The 5,363-nt window shown below is 38.5% G+C and overlaps 1 long non-coding RNA gene across 7 annotated transcripts in view; it reads left to right on the top strand.

Annotated features, from left to right (window-relative positions):
* The first annotated feature begins 1,214 nt into the window (after nucleotides 1-1,214).
* LOC111269032 (uncharacterized) overlaps nucleotides 1,215-5,363 on the top strand; it is a 22,938-nt gene continuing 18,789 nt past the window's right edge. The window contains exon 1 of one of the 7 annotated variants that reach the window (XR_015314437.1): nucleotides 1,215-2,351. This is a non-coding gene — a long non-coding RNA (uncharacterized LOC111269032). The remainder of the gene's footprint in view (nucleotides 2,352-5,363) is intronic. The other 6 variants (XR_015314438.1, XR_002685521.2, XR_002685522.2 and 3 more) reach the window with 6 other exon arrangements.

The following is a 5,363-nucleotide window of genomic DNA, read 5'->3' as shown; positions in this document are numbered from 1 at the left end:
TGCATATTTGGTGATCTTAGGAAGCTCTCACCATACAGTGTTACCCCCGTTGTGATGGTTTTCCGAAAACTATTTATTTTTATATGTAAATTCAATTACCCTCTTTTGAGATTTGGACTAATATTCTTCTACTGTTGATTAATGCTTAATTTTAACTAAAAACGTTAATTTTATATTTAATCCTATTCAACAATATATATTTATCAAGAGAGAGAGAGAGAGAGAGAGAGAGAGGTGGAATAGGAAGTCGGGTTATCGTGATTTGGGACTTGGGAAATGTGGTCATCAGTTGTTCTTGTTTCACATTATCATCTGTTTCTACAGCAACAATTGCATGAACGCACCGAGAGGCCTGCCTTGATCAAAAAAAAAAAAACATTTCATCCGAACGCTCTTCCGTTCCGTATGCAAATTGCATGTTATCAACGATGGCAAGATAATAGCAGGATAACCTCTACCAATTTACAGGACGACCTTTATCGATGCCGTGACGATATAGTAAGACTATCGAAACCTGCTTCTCTGGCGCGACATACGTTTTACTTTCTGTAAGCAGAAAATTAAATTATAAGTAATGCGTTAAGTGGATTGCTACCTGAGGACCGTTTACCTTCTTAATAAATCGCTAGTGACGAATGTTCGGCTGGCCGTTCCTTAATTTGACACACGCGGGTTTTTACACCCAATATACCCTATGCAATCCAAATATTTGATTTACCAATATGATGCTCTTAATCTTGATTTGCTCTAACCGACATTTTCCATATAATTAAACGTTTTAATTTCAATTAAACAGTAACCAGTGACGTTATAAAACTGATATAAAAATTAATTGATACAAACTTCCAAGCCCTCGTAGTTTAGCAAACAATTTCTCTTTCTAATTCTACTCGCTGAGTGACGTCTCTTTTACATCAAAAGAAGTTTTTCCGATAAAGCCCAGATTGAGCTTGCGACTCGAATTATATTTGCTGTCATTATACATAGTTGCTAATGTTTAGCAGACTTAAACATTGATTTTTGGTATCTAGTAAGGCACAAACAAGTTACATGTTAAATGAAAACAAGGCCTAACAAAAGTTTTATTGTAAATTTGGAAATGCGTAAGGCCACCTCTGTCTAATTGATTGTAAATAGGCACATTTTTTCTGAATAGATGATTTAAAAATACCGCCATTCTGGACCCTTAACCTTGTCGTTTCTACGCTGCAAGCGAACGAGCACGTACCTTATGTATTTATACATGAGACGAATTTTTCTGTGTTTAATATGAATCTGTGATGGAGCACTAGCCCGTAGCATCGTTAAGTCAGAGTCAGGTGTTAGAAACGACTTTGGCGAGACTCCTTTGTCCTTGGTGTATTTTTTAAACACGATCATCCACACTACACCAGGGTCCGTCCATTAATAGGCGGTCAGCGGTCATGTGTTCATACCTCGGTCGCACAAAATAGCACACCTCTATATACAGCTGGTGCTGTACTCTTTTATCTTTGTTAAAACGTACTTGCTAGCAGCAACATTGTCCGTAAGCGGCTGTTTCTCTTTTCTCGATGGAACCGAACCCATATAAGCCCTAGTACGCTTAGACGCTTGGCACTAATGCACGCAGAACAGTGTACACAATAGTTTCACTTGAAGCGGCACTTAAGCCTGAAGTTTATCAACCAACAGTTCACATATAAACTTCTGTGCCGGCCCTACATGTTATCAGCTGCCTCCTTTGAGACAAGGACTCATACATAATGGTCTCCTTCTGGCTTTCTACTTTCATCGTTATTATGCGGTTGTTGGTACAACCTAGTATTCTCGATAACAGACACAACTGATGCGAAAAATGTGTAGAGCAGACGTCGCTTATTAAAGGTAGAGAACGAACACAGCTCAGCGTCGGGCCGCGTGCATTTCAACCCACTCAAAAAGCGTTACTAGATAAAAAGGTTTCAATGCGGATGCTACGAGAAGAGATATAGTTTACCTCACGCTTGCCCACGCAAGACTGTAAGTAGTCGTTCCTCTTTCCACGCACAGACTCAGAAACGCGTCCGGCTACACTGAATACCTACTCTCACGTAGCGTCGACGAAATTTTGCATGCACAAATCATGGCATTGAGTTCTCTGCTTGTGTTGAGGGGCCACCTTCCGCCGTGCAAGTGGCGCGCGACAGAGGAGGCAGACCCAGTTACGACCACTGCCGATATCACCAACCCATCTTTAATTTGATTGTCAGGGCGGACAACGATTCTTTTATCCACGGAAGTGACACCGCCCAGTTGTTACAACCATGAAACGTCATCGGAAAAGATGACAGAAGCAAGAAACTTTGCCATGTCTTTTAGCGCTTCCCAAGGTAAGAATGCCAAGAACAAGAACGATCTCACCTGTAATAGTCTACACAACACTAACACCGTGCGGAAAACACCAAAATCAGAACCGAAAACACGAGTATACATTGTGTGCATGTATGCGCTCACATAAATATTTGGATAAGTGGAAACTTGTCTGTAATAAGTGGATGTTGACTGAAGATCAACCTACCTTTGTCAATCCTAATGATTCGCAGCTACGATGAATGCAGTATATTGAATTTTGCTCGTATCGAACGACGCTCACGTTTTACCTGTACAATTTTACCTACCATTTAAGTTCATGTGCTCCAAGGGCGTGCCGTTTACTGAGTAAAGGATTTTAACATTTGCGCTACGTATCCCCCGGGTCACAAAAGCCCCGCGAGTTGTTTGCATGCAGTGTTCAAATTAGTAAAACTGCTTCTAATAAATTGGATATTGAAGTGTTATTTTTAGCATATAATTATCTTTTGACACGGCAGGTTTATTAGACGAAAATAATTCTCCTATCGATCACTGCCACGTTTCGCTATAACTGCGTTGAGCTACGTAACTATATTCGTAGGGTCACAAAATCTGTGGTCTGAGCGTGCGTGAACCTGAGCCCCTTTGGCCTTGGAGAGACTTCTGCATATAATCAGTAAATCTGCTGTAAAAAACTCTATTATACGAGTTTTTAGAGAGATTTTAAATAATTATCAATAGGCTGTCTTCAGCTATCGCAGTGTACAAAAACAGAAATCTGGTGATTCTGACACTATCAAATGACGCATGGTAATGGCATGCACACTCTGGCAAGTAGATTGTTTATGATAAAATATTTTGGCGATCCAATATGGAATCCGTGATTGCAGCTAGCAATGACTAGAACTTCTCAGTTAGTGCCCCGCAAAAAATTTTCTGTTGCACAAAGGAAAACATAGAATTATCGAGGGTTGCCGGGTATAGGGTGCTTGTGATCATTGTATGGCCTTCTGTATCAGTACGCCTTAAGCTTGCTTTCGCTCCAGGTAGAACCACAGTGCATCAGCAGCATTAAAGCACTGATCTATTATTAAGATAGATACAACGTCACAAAACAGATTTCGATAGCTTTGGGATACAATTATATTATTGGGTCGCTGACAGATAAGGGGTATTTTTGCCACCGCAGCGGCCATTCTCACCACGCCACATACGGACCTTGATGAATGGCGAACTATTGTCACTGGGTAAGGCTAAAGTCTTATTTGAAAAGAAAATCTTGGAAGAAGCTTTTCTTGACAGTATGATCGATATACCAGCAGTAGATAAACGACATTACTTGTTGGTGTAGCTTGAATATATACGGGTACATTATATATCAGTATCTCATAACCGAAACTGCCAGACTGTGTTATATCTTAGCTTTTAAAGATAAGCCAATTAACTAAGTGTATATGTATGCTCATTTTAGAAAAATATAACCATTATGAGCCTAGCAGCGACGTATATTATCTTACACGAAACTTTTATTGCTATAAACTGTAATAAAATAATCTTGCCTTCTGAAGCGCTTACTAGGTATGTTCACTGGACACATTCTGATATAGCCTAAACAGACCGCCTAACACATACACTGATTGAAGATCCGAAGCAAAAGATTACGTTCAATTGAGATCGCGTCACAATTGCGGGGCAAATACCTCAAATTTCCTCAGTTCTAAGGAGTTTGAGAAACTTCTTTATTAGCACACGAACAATCTACTGTTTTTCTAGACTGAATGCGTGGAGGAACTGATCAAGCAGACACGAAACACATAAATTTTTTGTCGTGTTCCAAACAATAAAAAAACCTTTTCCTTTATCTCCCTTATCGAGATTTATATCGCAATATCATATCAGTCATTAAAATTCCGACGGGTTTGTATGTAAGAATAGTATACTGCTACCTAGCAGGTCTTCTGGCGTTTGCACTATTTTGAGAACATTAAGCGGATATATATATATATATATATATAGGACAATAACTCGACAGCTCTTAAACTTGTTTTATTTGTTTGATTTCTCGATGACTTGGCCTTAATTATACGCCATCTAAAATCTCAAGTGAAGCAAGGACCAAGTCTTCTATTTAGTTTAGGTTCTAATAGAATTTGAATAAAATCAGACATTGAAGATAAATATATACATTTATCGGTTAATAAATTGTTCAGATTAATTGGATAATCGAAACATTCGCTTTAGACATGTTAATTAAAAGCATTCTTAAACTTCTCATGATTAATTACACGGATAATTAACATAGATAACGTATATTGTATATATATATATATATATTGTATATATAGCTAAACAGAGCACGTTCCAGTACGAGCTTAGCAGACGGCACGAAAAGGGTAGCCATTTCTAGCTCCTAGCACGAAGGGGAACAATAATGACCAAGACAGTACTTTGCTTCGATCATAACAACGTGGCGCAAGCTATTCTTACGAGGCTCACGGTCAATTATCGCCACAGGGAACCTTGAAGTTAACAGCTTCTTTGCTTCGAGCTAGTTGGGTATCTTCACATACAGCTGACTCATGAGTGGGTATAGGGGTTCAGTCAAAGGCACCTCTTAAGCCAGTATTTATAATTGAAAACAATTTATTAAGTAGAAAACAAGTTCGTAACAATTAGTCAATTGTAAGGCTTACTAAGAGAAGCGGATTTAGCATTTTCATAATGAAAATAATACAAAGTTAAGGTTTAACCACATAACTGGAGCACAAGGGCTGTAAGCAAAAGTGCAAACAACAAATTATACTGGGATAAATAATTGTGCTGTAAACAGATTTTGTTACCCGGTAGGCAGACGACAAGTAATTAATAATTGGAGAGTAGTAAATTAGAAAAATATAAATAAAAAGAACCGTGAATTTATTGGTACCAGGTTTACATTTACTATGACAAAACGGATTTTTGATCGGGGAAACCATGATTAAAATCTGGCTGAGTTGTTATATGCGATACTGTGCAATTCTATGCAGAGCTTCTATGAAACCTAGAACTAC

The sequence above is a fragment of the Varroa jacobsoni genome, unplaced genomic scaffold (assembly GCF_002532875.2).
Source record: "Varroa jacobsoni isolate VJ856 unplaced genomic scaffold, vjacob_1.0 scaffold_1346, whole genome shotgun sequence".
Classification (NCBI taxonomy): domain Eukaryota; kingdom Metazoa; phylum Arthropoda; class Arachnida; order Mesostigmata; family Varroidae; genus Varroa; species Varroa jacobsoni.
This window is presented reverse-complemented; position numbering and strand designations above follow the sequence as displayed.